General features: G+C 42.9%; 1 protein-coding gene across 6 annotated transcripts in view; it reads right to left on the reverse strand.

Annotated features, from left to right (window-relative positions):
• PICALM (phosphatidylinositol binding clathrin assembly protein) overlaps positions 1–15,818 on the reverse strand; it is a 64,715-nt gene that overhangs the window by 37,872 nt on the left and 11,025 nt on the right. Inside the window, exon 1 of one of the 6 annotated variants that reach the window (XM_040544418.1) lies at positions 1,669–1,852. The exons of the other annotated variants lie outside the window; for them this stretch is intronic. The gene's annotated coding sequence lies outside the window, so the exon portion shown is untranslated. Of the gene's footprint in view, positions 1–1,668; positions 1,853–15,818 lie in introns of those variants that run through there. 6 annotated transcript variants of the gene reach the window in all.

Consider the following 15,818-nt stretch of genomic DNA (forward strand, 5'->3'; position numbering starts at 1 on the left):
CAAAAATCAAGCCCCGTGCCTGTGTGTGGTCTACTGGGACTTGAACTGGAGACTTTCACCTGAAAGGTTTCATTCATCCTTGAAGGCAAAGCTCTGTCCTGCCATAATCAATCTCTCATCGGGAAGGACTTGGGACAGACAAGCTTTCTTCAGACACACGAAGCAGGTAGCACAGCCACCATAAACTCGGAACCAGTGCTGCCAGAACTGGAAGAGCTGCCATTTACAAGTGTAATTACTAAAGGAAGCATGCAGGAAATGACTTCCCCATCCAAAAGGTCCTGAGATCGAGAGATTAGCCCTTCCTTTAACTACAAGTCAAACTGGGATGACTCCAGGCATTCATGACCTCATCTTTAAGTCACGGTTATCTATTACTGGATGATGACTTCTGGTGTTAAGACAATGCGAGGATATTACTCAGCAAGAGGAGTGCTCTGAACCGGATCATTAAAACCAAGCCCTGCAGCCTCATCTCCAGGCCCTGTCACCTAAGGAACAACCCGAACTGTTCTGTGCGAGGCTATCTGGCAGCACCACACATCAAACACACAGGTAGGCATTGCGGGATGGCACATTTTGCCCTAAGAGGTGCAACACACAAGAAAGCGAGAACTTCTATGATTAAATGCAACATTTGCCAACTAGTCCCAAAGAGGTGTCACTTGAAAATCCACTACCTACAGTTACTGAAGAAATTCCACCCCTTCTAGATGGGATCTTCTGCTGAAAAGAAGTGCTTAAAAGACGACTTCAAGATCAGGCTTTGGGATCTGCTGCTGTGTGTAAAAGAGAACAGGCTCTGTGACAGCAGCAGCAAATCATCCCTCACAGGACTGATGAGTGTTTGTGTGAAAAGCATATGAATGAACTTGGAGAGAAGTAAACAGGCAAGTCTGGCCTTGAATGGAAGGAAATGCATTTGCAAATGCAAACAAGGGGAAGACTGACTGAAATAAGTTACTACAAAATAAGTTTAACAAGTTAAGAAGCTTCTTTCTATATAAAACGCAGGTTGAACAGATGCACAAGTGTGTTCAACAGGAGATATTTTCATCAGCACAGATGCTTAATAGCCTGGTACATCCTTATGCACTAAAGCGCCTATGTCAGATGTACTTCGGAAAAGTTAAATCTATCTGAAAGCCTCTTTGAAAGTATTTGCACGAGGAATGCTCATCAGGTAAAGAAACACAGCAGCGATTTGTGTGCTAGGCAGGGCATGAGAAGCAAGCAGCGAGGCAGCAGGAGGGACCCGGCACCCCGCATCCTGCTGCCTGCGTTGGCTCGCCAGGCAGAGCGTCACACGCGGCGTTATTTATCCTACCCCACCGACAGCCCTCATTAAGGGAGGGAACAAATGTATAATCAGTTTCAACATCCTACGCCTTAACACGAGGTGTCTCACGCCCGCCCATCAAAACACCAGCTGCGTATTTGGAAACCCAAGTGCCCAGAGAAGCGGATCTCGGGCCCCAGTAACCAACCCCACGGGCAGGTGCACGGCCAATGGCACCCACAGGCAAGGCACTAAAAGGAAGAGATTTCACCTCGGAAAAGGCCAAAAAAAGATAAAACAACCCTCGGTGAAAGAGTGGTGACTTTCAGGGTGATGTTTTAGGTGTGGTCTTGTTGTGCACGGGAGGACAAGGAGGGTTGATTCCTTTCCCCCACCTTTCCAGCTCCAAAAGCTTCTCCAACTTCCACGGCGCGCAGCACACGGCACAGAAATGTGAAATAACCAGCAGGGATCGTCGCTGCAAAGAAAGCAGCGCTCGGCAACAAGAACTTCAAGTTCAGCTTGTCGCTGGCTGGGACGGGCGTACACGGGAGGCTTAGGCTGCAATTAATGCACGGCCACGGATGTTGCCGTCCCACAACACAAGGCTAACTGGGGTGGGAGCACAAGGAGGGAACATAAAAGCTGTCTTCGGTTCACAGCAGGTTCCTGGAGGCAGCAGATGTCGCAGCAAAGGGAATCCACAGCACAAAAAGGGGAAGATCCACGCAGTGGAAGCAGTCAGGTACCAGAACCTGTAAGAAACCACGTTTTTAAGCTTACCCTGGCCAAATAGCAGGATGATTTGTAGACCTTCTGAAGACTTTGTGATTTTTTGCCCAGTCAATGTAAAGAGAATAAGAAAATGGGCACACAAGAACAGAGAAGTGATGTACGAAGTCTAGAAGAGTTGTCCAACATAAATATATTTCAAATAAAGGTTTCAAAGCCTTAAACCTCTAAGTAATAAGAGGGTCTGTAGAATTGTTTCACCTACCTACATTAAATCACGTATCAAATTTCAGGAAAGATTTCAAAATTACATGATTTCCTCAGAATCCTTTTTTTTTTTAAACTAGAAAATACTGAATCATTTTATTACATCACTTGAAAGTCATTTAGCAGTACTTTTTTTTTTTTCCTTTTTCAGCAAAGCAAGATCTTTCCAAAGAATCATGACAAAGGTCTGGCCTGCAGACTTTCTAGCGACACTGAAGATGTGCAACTGCACCCACACCAAAGCAATTCTATTACTTAAATCTGCTGAGGTCAGCCGATACGGCCTGTGCAGCATCGGGTGGTAGAGTACCTTGGGTGGGAAAAAGAACGTGTTTGCTCTCCCAACCCAGATATCTACAATCTTTACAGCTGCTCGGCCTTCCTTACGGGACAGAACCAAATGATTCATTGTTTTTACTAAAGCATTACACATCGATAGCTGGTTGTGCAGAGCAGTACAAAGGTGAGAGGCACAGCAAGACCGAGGATTCACGCCCAAGAAACAAGCAGCTGTCTGTACACAAGGCTGCTTTGGTGCAGCGTCTACAACACACCAGGCGTGCAGCTGTGGATTAGCCAACCCATGGCAAGCGGTGGCATGGACCCAACGAGGCAGCTAGGCTAGACAGTTAGGCATCAGAGGCAGGGCCACAAATTACCCTAGAGAGCATGTGTGCTGTCAAGATGTGCCCCTGACCCAACTAGTGCAGGAGGAGAGGCTGAGGGAACTGGGGGGATTTGGGCTGGAGAAGAGGAGGCTCAGGGCAGACCTTATTGCTCTCTGCAACTGCCTGAAAGGAAGGGGTGGGGAGCTGGGGGTCGGCCTCTTCTCATAGGTAACCAGTGATAGAACCAGAGGGAATGGCCTCAAGTTGTGCCAGGGGAGGGTCAGGTTGGAAATGAGGAGACATTTCTTCTCAGCAAGAGCGGTCAGGCGTTGGGACGGGTTGCCCAGGGAGGTGGTGGGGTCACCGTCCCTGGGGGTGTTCAAGGCAAGGTTGGACGTGGTGCTTGGGGACATGGTTTGGTGGGTGACATTGGTGGGGGGGGGGTGGTTGGACCAGATGACCTTGGAGGGCTTTTGCAACCTTGATGGTTCTAGGATTCTATGACCTCATCCTGCACGAAGCATCCTCAGAAGACAAAGCCATGAACAACTACTTTGCTTCCCCACATAAAACAGCCCCAGGTTACCTAAACAAGTTTTTATGAATTTCTTCGTAGAATCTTTTTGACTTTTTTTTTTTTATCATGTGGAAATAACTTGGGAAGCTACACCTGAACGAGTGATTTATGGAGCAATACTTCCAGTAACAGTTGTGATGAAGGACCTCATTATCCCCCGTTAATAAAAAAAAGTGAAAATATGGCAATATACACTTTTTTTTTAAACAGATTGGCTAAATTTGGCTTAAAACAGGATCAATTTTTCTGAATAAGAGTGCTTTGCTCTTCATTGATACATGTGTGTGTATATTGCATGCAGTTTCATGAAGCTGACTGGGAAACAACTAGGAACCAGGTGCCTCAGCCCTGGAGAGCAGCTCACCTACAACAGTCAAACCAGCTGCTACTGGGAAAAAAAGCAAGTTGCAAGTCCTGCCAGAAAATTCAGGTAGTTTGCACTGCAAGAATTGGCCCAACTTCTTTATTTTTTAAAAGCCTGTGATAAAACAAAGCTCCAAAAGAAGGGTTTCAGAAGATGAGCAGGTCAGTTGCCTGTCGCTCCTGTTAAACGATCCAAGTTTCCTCCCGAAGCTATCCGGTATGCGAGGGGCATCGCCTGGCTGGCGGATTTCCTCTTGCTCCCTAGGTGGTAGCGCTGTGAAGTCTCCGTGTCCCCCAGCACAGCTTCTCACAGGAGTCAAGCTCATGTTTGACGCTGCCCGCTGGCACAGAAATCGGTGTCACCAACACAGCATCACAGCTATGTACAAGATTTAGCACAGAAATGGCCATCTGAACAATAAAAGGGGGGAAAAAAACATCCTGCTGCATATTTTAACTTTGAAAACCGTTCGATTAAACCGTAAACTTTTTAAACCATTTGTTTTCTGCCTAGCCACCAGAACAGCAACACACAAAAAACACCAGCGAGGACCAGTCAAGCACAGGGCGTGCTAACACCTGAGCTTACACATCCAGGATACACACACCCAGCTTTGGGTCCCATAGGAGGCTCCAATCACCTCCCATTTGTTCTGTGATCTTCCACAAGCACACACTTAACACAGCTGTGCCCAATAACAAGTGCTATAGATGATCAGTTTCCTGATTTTTAATTAAAAGTTAAATAACTTTAAATAAATTTGAAATTATTGAAGCACCACCCCGCTGATCAAATAGCTAATATCTTGGTATCATTCTTTTGGGGCAGATGTGTGTGTCATACCTGTACTCTACCACAAGCCATTGTCAAAGTTTAAAGGTCATTTTGAATAGATTACACGCTCTGCAGATAGCATATGCTTCTTTAGTTCAGATAAACTCAGCGACCAGACTAGGAAAGTACTCTGCCAGGAGGGATACACCTATCGTCTCACACGCATTAAAACTTTCACTAAGAATTCTCAACGCCCTACTCTTCCAAAACAGCTAGGATCTATTATTCTAAAATACAAACCACCACAAGTTGTAGCACCCTGGGGTAGAGAAAGTGAAATTATCCAACAAACTCCGTCAAGTTGTCAGGAAGTTCTCTCCTTTGCCTTAGCACTTCATCTTTAAGGGGAGGAAAGCCAAAAGATATTATTTGGATCCATCAACATATACAAAATTTAAGTACAAGCCAACTATGCATCAGATCAAGTTCATCTAACTCAAACTTACAGCTAACAGCCAAAACACATAGTGAAGGCATATATTCATTTTTTAGATATCAAAGGAAATTTAAAACATTTCTTGAATGGATTTAGTGATTATTTCTTTGAAATTTATGTCAACATAGAGGAACTGAACAGAACACGATCCATTTAGCATATGGATTAGCTTTCAAACTGAAGAGATAACGCACGGGTGACTGACATTCCACTTGCATGAGGAAACGCACATGGCTAATCATTAAAGGCAGAACACGGGACAATGTCTCTAATTGAAATAATCCTACCCAAGAGTGCTCATTTGCTTAAGATCAATCTTCCCTTTCACCTCCAGCTGTACCAGTGGATTTTAGTTAAACTCCTGAACTAAGAACTTGAACAGCTATTGATTAAAGATCCCCACCATGGGAGCAGTTTCTCCAAAAACCAAACATCCAAAGCTAAACCATTTGCATTTTATTACTGTTTTGAAGATCATATACAGTGGGGAAATTTTGGTGTCTGTACTTAGCCCAACAGTTGAAACAGCAGAGCACAAGCTATAGTTTTATAGGACTTCAGTTCAATTCCCTTCTCTAGCTGCCTACATTTCCATTCTTATAGCTCCCAGGTTATAACCCTTGCTGCTGTGCTGGGCTCTCATTTTCTTATGTTAATATTTTTCACTCTAGGCAAATATCTGATCACTGGAAAAGAGCAAGAAATGTGAAACTTTCCATCAGCTGGTCATCAATCTTAAATGCGATGCAAATGCTGAATATAAGCAGCTATGAAATGGTTTCACAGCTAGGGAATTACAGAGGGCTGGACGAGAATCTCAGCAGAGATGTGACTCCTTCCCTTCTGACCATGCACAGCACCACAGCAGCTACTGGTGTCAACTTTCTAGGAATTTGGTGAAAGAAATCCGAAGTCAGCAAGCTTGCCTTAAAATGGTTTCTAACCTGAAATGATCAGATTTATGCTGTTACTAAGTTTGCCACTAGACAAAAAAAATATTTCCTTTGATTGTGTTAAGAATACAGCTAAAGCAAGCACTAATGGTGGTGTAAAACTTACCTTTTATTATTTCTAAACAAATGTTATATGTTTCGGTGTAACACTGGCAGTCCCCTCAGAACAGCTAACATGATCTATATATCCATGTCGATTTTACCTATCCCCATCACAGGCTCTGGCAGGGTACACGTGCCTGCCAGATCTTTCTTTTCCAGGAGGACATGGAAAGCATTATGCAATAGAGAAAACTGAGGAAAAAAAAAACAAATGAAGACTGCAGGTACGTTAAGGTAGCATTTTGCAGCAAATTTCAAATGAAGTAGCCACATGTTGTAGCAACAGCATCAGTATTTTCCATAAGTCAGTTTTTATTTTGTCATTTCCTGATCTAAAACTTTCCTTTTAACCCAAGTTTTCACCCTTTGTGCAACATTTAGCGTAAAACTTTAATTTCTTTACCTCCTATATTTTTTCTAGTTGCTTTGTTTTCTTCAGATTTCCACAACAGGTCATTGTGCTACCTTGAACAGAAGGTGAGTCAAGATGGCCCCTTGATTTCTAATGTCCAGTCTGAAGCATCAAGAAGAGTCACTCATCAGGGGCTGCTGCTGATAAGAATTGCTTTGGATCATCGAGGTGGTTTTTTCCTCATCTTGACAACCTGATTATGAAGGTAGCAAGCACTTCCGTAGGTCTTAAAGTCCATTCTTATTTTACGCAGTTACAAAGAATTATTTCCCCAAAATTAAAACCGAAAAATGAATAAATGAACTTGAAAGTTGAACTTGAAAATGCTTTGCAAATACATACCAGTTTCACTTGAAAACATCATGAACCCCTGCAGAACCCCTCAGAAACAGAGCATTTAGCACATATTATTCTTCAGGATTTAAACACTAGAAGATTTAATTGTGCCATGAAAGGATTCTGGACACTTATAAAACACATGAAACCAGAAATACTGAAGTAAGAACAAAATACGGAGGTTGGCTGATCATTAAGATCTCCTTTGACAGGCTAACAGTTGTGCTGACTGCAAACCCTGCTACATTCAAATCTGATTCTACACATTCCAATTTGAGTCTCAAACCCAGACAATTTAATGTATACATATGGTAAATTTCTAACTCATTTCCCAACTCTTCCACAGATGATGCCCTTACTTAATTACGGGAAATAGGGTTAGGAAGTTGCTGGATGTAAATAAATAATTCTCATTAGAGAACCAATTTGTCTAAAAGTAATAATCAAAGTAGGTCTTTTGAATGAGAATTAATTCAAGCATGCCATACTGACAATTCTTTCAAATTGATTTCTTCCTCAGCGAGATACATTTGGTAACTGCAAACGAAGCCTGTGCCAAAGCAAAGAAACCCCAGATGACATACTTAAGCGGTCAAGAGAGAAAGAACGATGTTAAATTTTAGCATGAGCCAGCAAGAGAGATTTTTATCTGCCAGAAGGATATTATATAACCCGCGTGTCTTTAATAACTGAGTGAATACCTAATTATTTTCACAATTACCAGAAAATATCTGCATTTGCAGTAGAAAACAAAATATTCCGTAAACTGCATTTTTTCTCAACTTAGTTGTGGTTTTTCTTTTCCCCGCTATTCTGAATTAATGTATTTGTACCAAACTTCTTTACTAGATGGAGTTTTCTACAGCAGACCTCCCAGTGCCTTCATCCAAGTCCCCTCAACAGGGGGACAAGGAAATCTAGACGATACATTTCTCCTAACAACAAAAATTCCAGCTGATGACTCTTCTTTCGCACATCGTGTGTTTCTAAGAGCTAGATACACTGACTCAGGAAACAATCTGTGGAAAAGTTAAAGAAATCCAAGAAGAACGACTGTTCTGGGCTTTCCATGCTTACAAGGAACGTGACTAATCTTATTCATATTAGATAAGCAGAATAAAAAAGGCAGAAGGCAAGTTTAATATAATGTAGAATAACTTGTTCTACAGCCAACAATTTCTATTTTCATTTCATCAAGCTGTATCTTGCCTTTTTTTCCCCCCTTTCCAGTTCAAATAGAGCTAAACTATTCCCTCTCTAGCTAAAACTGTAAATTTTATCTGCAATTCTTGGAAACTGTTTTGTGTTTCTATCAGTAAGCCTGCGAACTCAGCATTACTGCCTCAGTATCTTTAACAGTCCAGATTTACTCCTATGGCAGCTCTTTGACTAACCTTTACTTCTTGTGTTTGAGCACTGTAAAAGCTGTCCAAGATACTTTGTGTGAAAGTGGAGTAGAGTAGGAGCAGGTTCAGCTGGGTAACTGCTTCCACCAGGACTTCCGAGCAAGCTCAGGAGCTTTTACCAGCAAACAAAGCATCAATAAATGAAATAAAATAAAAGGAACAGCTCAAAAACCAACAGGTGGGTCACACTAAAAAACAAGGAAACTTCCTATTAATTCCCATGTACAGGGAGCTTGCCAATTATCATTTTGATCTGATATCTTTTATGTTTTTTCAAAGTTCCCCAGTTACAAACACTGGAAATGGCGAGTCTGATTGAAGACCTACCAGAATATTGCTTCCTCTATCAATTCTTACCTTTAGACTTACTGTCACGTTATTAAGGCTCAGACTAAAACACTGCTTCAGCCACACATGTAAATACAATTGTCTAACTTCAGGGTTTTTTTTTGTCTCATTAATTGAGAAACAGTTACAGGCACAATTACACGTGGTTAAGTGTACCATGATGGCACATAAACAAGCTAGAGCAGTTTAGAAACTGGATATACCAACACCATGATTCTTCCCAGCTCATCTAACCAGATACAGTTCTCCTAGAAAAACAACATCGATTTTAAGCTGTTCCATTTATCCCGCAAGCATCATCACATTACACTTTTGGACAAGAGATGCTGCAGGTATTCTTTCAAGTTCAACCAGGAGAACCACCTGAATTGCCAGTGCATCAGAGCACAAGAAAGGAAACAAGTTATACGTCATTAGGCTCAGAGAGATGAAAAGTCACCCATGGTGGGCAGCACCTCCAGAGGTCACCTACGCTGACCCCACATGCAAAAAGGCAGGTCCATTTTGACCAGTTTTATGACTCCACCCCTCCTTTTTTACACGAGGAAAAGGCAATCAAGCTCACATTGAGCAGATTTCAAATTAACAGATCCGGCTTAGGTGGCTGCTGCTACAAGGCAACTCACTCCTCCGCTCCCCCAGCATCACTACCCTGCAAGTGAAACAAGCCACAGCTGGATTTACCTAGACCTCGATCCACGATCCTCATGTAAGTTAAAGGTTTTTTTGTGGGGGAGGGGACACAAAACCATTTCACAGCAACAGGTTAGGCTAAGTTCCGCAGAGTAGAAAGAACAACAGGGAAGCAGATGAGATTTAAAATACATTTTCCTGCTGACTCTCTCACCTAACTACCCTTTATATCACTTCACCCACTAGCTACGTTATTTTCAAAGCCCCTCGTAACCTAGCCTATGACACCAACGAGGGGTGGAAAGGATCTCAGTTAACACACGATTCCCCTGCTTCAGGTGAGGGACAATTATCTACAGGACATTTCATGGGACAGCTCTCTGACCTGGAACAGGGTGGTGCCACTCCTGTACCTGTGAGCCAGGCACAACGCTATTTTCTGTCATCCATTTTCTTAGTAAAAGAAACATTTTCCTTCCGATGCTTCTTAACTGTCCAGTTATCTTCTTCCTAACTATACAAACTACCCAGCTGAACTCTGCATCCTCTCCAATTTCACTTTTGTTCCCCTCCAAAATATAGCGCCCAAAACGGTGTAAACTCCCCAACACCAAACATAAAGGGAAGCTTTTTGCCCCATACTACACCCCCCTAAGGTCACCCACCTTTACTGCGGCCTAACATTGGTGCTTTACAATGAAAGTGAAAAGAGCCAAAGCCTCTCACAGTGCTCCAGCACTGCCAGATAATCCTTATTTTATACTCAACCTTGACATCCTCTTCACCCATTTAGGACTCTGTACTTGCAAGCATTCGTGGAGTACTGCTACAATTTCTCAACTTAACTTTGCCTTCTAATCTTGTCCTGAAGAGCAGCTGCAACAACACCACCGCACACTGGATGCCAACATACCACTTATAAGTATCATCTAGCACAAAAGAAACACGTAAGGACATATTCTCCTCTTTAAATGTCTTCCAGCTTGATGGCAAACCACACTGTTGTTCCTCAGACACTCACTCAGAAAAACAACATCAAAAACCACTCTTGTTCTTGTTACCTGTACCCATCGAGATCAGTTTTTCTAACAGGAAAGAACTAAGTCTATGGGAAAAAGCAATAAATTATGTAAAAGGTAATAGTCACCTTCCTGTAAGCAGTTTTCCAGGTCCTCTCCCTACAATCCCTTTTTGTCTGCTGTTCACAAGTACTCAAAGTTTCATAGAGAAAGCTGCCAAAGATTTATGAGATTACTTGAGCTGGAATCAAGAAGTTTATTTCAGGGGGTGTTTACCAAGTCCTGCCAATCTGAATTCAACTACCTTAAGTAATCCTTAACATAGCTTTGGGTAAGGATCTCTGGAGTGGATGTATGTACTGACAAAAGTTACTTCAGATGAAGAACCATTAGCGGTAAGACATTTTTCCACAAAAACTGTTTTGATGGCATAAACTACACCTCTGTGAGGGATTTTTGGTGGTGTCCAACCTGGTCTTGGGCACTTACAGGGATGGGGCATCCACAGCTTCTCTGGGCAACCTGTTCTAGCGCCTCACCACCCTCTGAGTGAAGGATTTCCTCCTAACATCTAATCTAAATCTCCCCCCTTTTAGTTTAAAACCATTCCCCCTTGTCCTGTCACTGTCTGCCCAAGCAAGAAGTCACTCTCCATCTTTTCTATAAGCTCCCTTTAAGTATTGAGACACTGCAATGAAGTTACCCCAGAGCCGCCTTCTCCAAGCTGCTCAGCCCCAGCTCTCTCAGCGTTCCTTCAGAGGAGAGGTGCTCCAGCCCTCCAAATAAACATCCAAGACCTGCTAAAACAACTGAACACTTTTGCTCCATGTTCAACTACGACAGTACCTTTTAAAAGCATTTTATCACAAAATCAGCCCTAAATAACTATCGGTTTCCCCTGCCAAACACTAGCATATTATTCCCACTGAAAGCATCTGTAAACTTAGAGCCTTGATCCTATCTTTACAAAAATGTGTAATAATGAGCTTACGGAACATATTTTAAAGGTGATTCTTGATTACAAGATGAAAACTGCCTGCATCTGCCAGCTCACATGACAACCGCCGCATAAGCAGAACGTTCAAACCCAGCATTTAACTCAAGGTCATCTTTAAACCAAGGAAGAAAAAAAAATATATTCTTGCGCAGTGATCACTTACACAGTTTTAATGAAGAATAAAATTATGAACAGTTACTTGTTCAGTGTTGAGTTGGTATTTTCAGAGAGCTGAACTGCAAACAGTTGAGGATGCATCCACTTCTTCATGCTCCAATAAGGTAGCCACCTGCTTTCTAGTGTCCTACTGTCTGAGGATACGTTAGGTCTGCCATCAGAGGAGTTCTTTTGGATGGGCAGGCTTTGATTTTGAATGACAGCCATCCACCTCAATACTGAAATATTAAGTATACAGTATAAAATTTAGAGTGTGGACTGTTATACAGTGGTTGAATGGATGTGGACTGGAGTCAGAACACTCCTATCTTCTTGAAGACTGAGTACTTTGAGAACTGTATAGCTTCAAACACTTCCATCTACTGACAACAGGGAGCTATTCCAAGCCAATTGTCTTCACCCAAGTTCACCCTAGAGTTTACCTTAAGGTACTCAGAGAGGGCACCAGCATGGTTTACTGGTAGCTGGGAGAGATCTGCAGGTTACGCCAAGGATACTGACCTTCAGGTCCCTTCACCAACAAGTACACACAGCATGCTGGCTTTTCTCTGACACAAATGGTGGCCAAGCCATCTGCTTTTACATCTTGTCATTTTTTGTGATAGCATGCACTTACCACCTTTTCCTTCTGCTGCAAAGAACTGGAGCCTGCAAATATCCCACAGCTCTTCATCCCCACACAATAAGAAGTTGTGCTGATTGAAGTGCGTTAAAAAAGAGCTTGTGAAACACGTGGACAAACCAGTGTTGTACTGCCAGTAGTGAGCAACCTGCCCTTACAGACTACTCTGGAACACCTCCTGGACTCGTGCAGCACATTACATTAACGGTATGCCCTTACCTGGTAGCGTGCTGTCAGCATTAAACCACTGAAGTCCAGCCTACTGGGACAGAGAAACCATTTTGTACGTAGCAGATACACTGCAGCAAAAAAATCCTCGCCGTGCAGTGCTTTTGCAGCAAGAAGGTAGGATTTAAATATACCTATGGTTTCCCCTGATATTTGTGACTCCCTTAATCCTACATTAGGGGAAAGCACGCAGAAAACTTGCCTGACTTTGAGCCCAGACACATTTTGTCAGTAAACACCTCCTCCAGCAGAGTTTCTAAGCTTTAAGTATTTTTTGTATATACGAAGTATTCACACAATTGCAGTTTAGGTGGGTTTTGCTGCAATTTAGGTGTTTGGCTACCTTCTGCATCATTTTGTTCTAAAGGATGCACCAGAAAACAGTTCTGTAGTGACAATACACCATCGTCTTCTAGCACAGTGTAACTTAAACCACCACTGAATGCCAGCCTAATTTCCTACCACATCTCATTGAACAGATTTTCAAGCCACAAAATTCTCCCTTTATTTTAGGACCAATCATTCACATGCAATTAACTTGTTTTTCTTCTTTTTGAACGGCAGTGTTGCATCTTTTAATTAATTTAATAGACAAAACCAAAGATGAGAAATAATCAAAGCCATCTGATCTGAGGTTTTCCTACTTCAATACTTGTCTCATTTCATGGGCTCAAAAGCCTGATTCGCTCCAGCAGAGTCGTTTGGGATCTCTCTTCTTCTCCTCCCATTCTTAAAACACTTTGGAAATCGGATTTTCTTCTAAAGAGAATCTAATTCAGAATATCCCATTTCACCTACACGCCTTGGAGAGACGAAAAGAAACACACATTTGAGTGAAAGGAGCTGTGCCCCGCGTTAGCCTGCCTCCATCAGTGCTGAAGCTGCGGATCGAGATGCACAGATCCACCTCCCAATAGCAAAAAGGGTTCAGCCGCACTGTGACCTTCTCTATATCAAAATTTCCCTGTTTCTGGGAAGCACTCATCCACAGCACATCCTCCCAGACCGGGTGATGCCTGCAGAACACCAAGTAATAGCATACCTTTGTCCTCAGCAAAGAGGTAATTACACAGCCAGGTAAATTCAGTGTAATTAAAACTGTACATTGTAATTGTACAAATATTTAAGCGCACGATAGGATATCTTTCTTGGCAGCTGTCATCCTCTACAGATTCCCCTACAGTAAAGAAAGGGTTGTCCACTTAATTACTAGGGGGAAAAAGGCAACAAAGCAAACCTCAGACACGATTTTGTGCAAACACGCCTGCTTCTGTCAAGAGTTCATACTAGTCTGTTGCACTAAATAAGCTGGACTGTCAGGAGATTCCAGTGGTGCAACACCATCTATTTAGGGCCTTTTGTCCCTGCAGAATATCAGTTAAATGGTGTTCTTAACATTACTGAAACAACAAGAGGCAAATGAACTTAATCCATACTAGTGGTCTGTATGTGCTACCAAGTCAAGTTCTAGAGCTCAAGAGCAATTTTTCCACGTCTTTAAGGAACTTTATCGAAGGCTGCATCAACCACGACCATACACTTCTGAAAACCTACCGAGGAAAGACACTGCAGTAGTGATGTTCAACGTGACGAACGTTACAAAGAACACACAGAGGCGTTCTATATACGAAGAGCAATACTTTTCGTATACCGACCTAGCAGTTGATCACGCTCTCCGAATGCTGTAGAAATGCAAAACTGGCTTTAGGTAATTTGGGTGCATTTGAACATTGGAACTACCAGCAGCTGAAAGCTTACTGAACCACCACAAACTTACCGAAGTGGGTGCGTTTTCTGGCATGTAAGAAACAGAAGCAAGTCGAAGCTATTTAGAAATATTTTTATTAGTCCTGCTTATTACAAGACCGTGCTACACGCTTTTCCTTATAAATAGCACGACTCTTGGAGCAGAACTGCTCAGATGTGCGGCTTCAGCCCAGACTCTCGCTATGAATAAACTTCACACATGTCGTGCCACCACCCAGATACGCTCCGTTTCCTATTTTGGATGCAAAGTCGGTATATCCCACTTTTCTGTCGCTCTCACGAAGTACCTACAGCATGCCTCCACGGTGCCCGGCTCACTGGTTTAGCTGGCGAAACAGAACTTCAGGAGTCTCGACGAAATCCGCAGCTCCAAGTTAAGCACCCCACACAGGCTACTCATTAACAGTTTGTAAAAAAGGACAAAAGCATCTCCTCAAATAAACGCACTCTATTTTTCTAATGGATATTTGATTAACAAAACTAAGTTGATTACTGAGGAGGAAAGCAATTTCAATTATTTGCCAATCACAATCCTTTTTCCTAAAGGAAAAGTTCTGACAACTGATTTAATGCGAACATGCAAAGCTGCTAATAATCAAACTTCAAATATTTGTCCTTCAATGAAAATCAAACACCGAGCTTCAATTTGCTGATGACAAAACTGGGGGGAGTGGCTGACCCACCAGAGGGCCGTGCTGATCCACAGGGACCTCATCAGGCTGGCAAGAACCTTGTGGGGTTCATCAAGGAGAAGTGCAGGGTCCCGCCCCTGGGGAGGAACAGCCCCAGGCACCAGGATGTGCTGGGGGCCACCCAGCTGGCCAACAGCTCTCAGGAACTGGGGGGTCCTGGTGGGCACCAGGCTGAACGTGAGCCAGCAATGGGCCCCTGCTGCTAAAAAGGCCACAGGAGGTTCTGGCTGGACACCATGGAAGCACTTCTGTGCTGGGTGGGTGATGGAGCATGGGCACAGGCTGCCCAGAGAGGCTGTGGGGTCTCCTCCTTGGACGATCTTCAGGACCTCTAAAACCCACCTGGATGTGGTGCTGGGCAGCCTGCTCTGGGTGTCCCTGCTCGAGCAGGAGCTGGACCAGGTGTACAGAGAAGAAAAATAGTTAAGAAAAATAGTTGGCTTCATAACAAAGCATGGGGACCAAGAGGATAGCAAACATGAAGCCTGAAATGAATTCTAGACATGAAATTAAGAAATAGGTTGCCTTCCTTCTGTTCCATGTTCTTTCACCTCAATCTCACAAGTGATTTCTTCATGTGAAAGGCCATCTACATACCAGCCCTGTATGTATGCCTTCTGTCTACTCCTAAGAGGGACTAATCTTCAGTATTGCCATCAGGAATAGGATAAAAATACTTAACACAAAACAGGAAGCTGCTGCTTCCATGTCAACATATTTGGTGACTTGTGCTACATTCTAGCAATATTGGTTAAAAGAAGTCTCTACTATCCAAATTACCAATTTCTTTAAGCAACTAAAATTCAAGACACTCAGATCCAGAGGATTTCTTGCAGCCATTTTAACACAAGCTCCACCAATTCTACAGCACGCTTCACATTTTGCACATAAAGCAGGTGAACTCATTAAATGAGATTTACCATTGACAGCCACTTTCATATCTTTATTCCTGGGCAGCGCATGATCAGTTTTTGACATGAATTGTTAAACTGAATAGAGTACAGCAGTTCAAAAGAAAAAAGTCACCTC

Source organism: Cygnus olor, chromosome 1 (genome assembly GCF_009769625.2).
Source record: "Cygnus olor isolate bCygOlo1 chromosome 1, bCygOlo1.pri.v2, whole genome shotgun sequence".
In the NCBI taxonomy this organism is placed as follows: domain Eukaryota; kingdom Metazoa; phylum Chordata; class Aves; order Anseriformes; family Anatidae; genus Cygnus; species Cygnus olor.